Below are 1,058 nucleotides of genomic sequence, written 5' to 3' on the forward strand. Positions count from 1 at the left end.
GGCTAGGCGGTGAGCCTTAGGCCGCATGACGGAGCATTGGCACGACACTACACCGACGACGTGAAAAACGCACGACGGTGCCCATCATGGCAAGGCGATAGGCCTTAGGCCGCACGACGGCCGTTGGCTTGCGTTGGCTAAGGCATGGGCACGACGCCACATCCACAGCAAGAAAAATGCACGACGGTGCCCCTCATGGCTAAGCGGTGCGCCTTAGGCCACACGACGACCGTTGCCTTGCGTTGGCTAAGGCAACGGCAAGAAAAACGCACGACAGTGCCCCTCATGGCTAGGTGGTAGGCCTTAGGCCACACGACGGCCATTGCCTTGCGTTGGCTAAGGCAAGGGCATGATGCCACACCGACGGCAAGAAAAACGCCCGACGGTGCCCCTCATGGCTAGGCGGTAGGCCTTAGGCCACACGACGGCCGTTGCCTTGCGTTGGCTAAGGCAAGGGCACAATGCCACACCGACGGCAAGATAAACGCACGACGGTGCCCCTCATGGCTAAGCGGTGGGCCTTAGGCCGCACGACGGCCGTTGCCCTGCGTTGGCTAAGGCATAGGCACGATGGCCACACCGACGGCAAGAAGAACGGCCGACGGTGCCCCTCATGGCTAGGCGGTTGCCCTTAGGCCGCACGATGGCCATTGCCCTGCGTTGGCTAAAGCACGGGCACGATGCTAGGCGTTTGGCCTTAGGCCGCACGACGGCCGTTGCCTAGCGTTGGCTAAGGCATGGGCACGATGCCACACCGACGGCAAATAAAACGCACGACGGTGCCCCTCATGGCTAGGCGGTGGGCCTTAGGCCGCACGACGGCCGTTGCCCTGCGTTGGCTAAGGCATGGGCACGGCGGCCACACCGACGGCAAGAAAAACGCACGACGGTGCCCCTCATGGCCAGGCGGTCGGCCATAGGCCGCATGACGGCCGTTGCCTTGCGTTGGCTAAGGCATGGCCACGATTCCACACCGATGGCAAGAAAAACACACGACGGTGCCCCTCGTGGCTAGGCGGTGGGCCTTGGGCCGCACGACGGCCGTTGCCTTGTGTTGG

Source organism: Coffea arabica, unplaced genomic scaffold (assembly GCF_036785885.1).
Source record: "Coffea arabica cultivar ET-39 unplaced genomic scaffold, Coffea Arabica ET-39 HiFi ptg000118l, whole genome shotgun sequence".
NCBI classification, from domain to species: domain Eukaryota; kingdom Viridiplantae; phylum Streptophyta; class Magnoliopsida; order Gentianales; family Rubiaceae; genus Coffea; species Coffea arabica.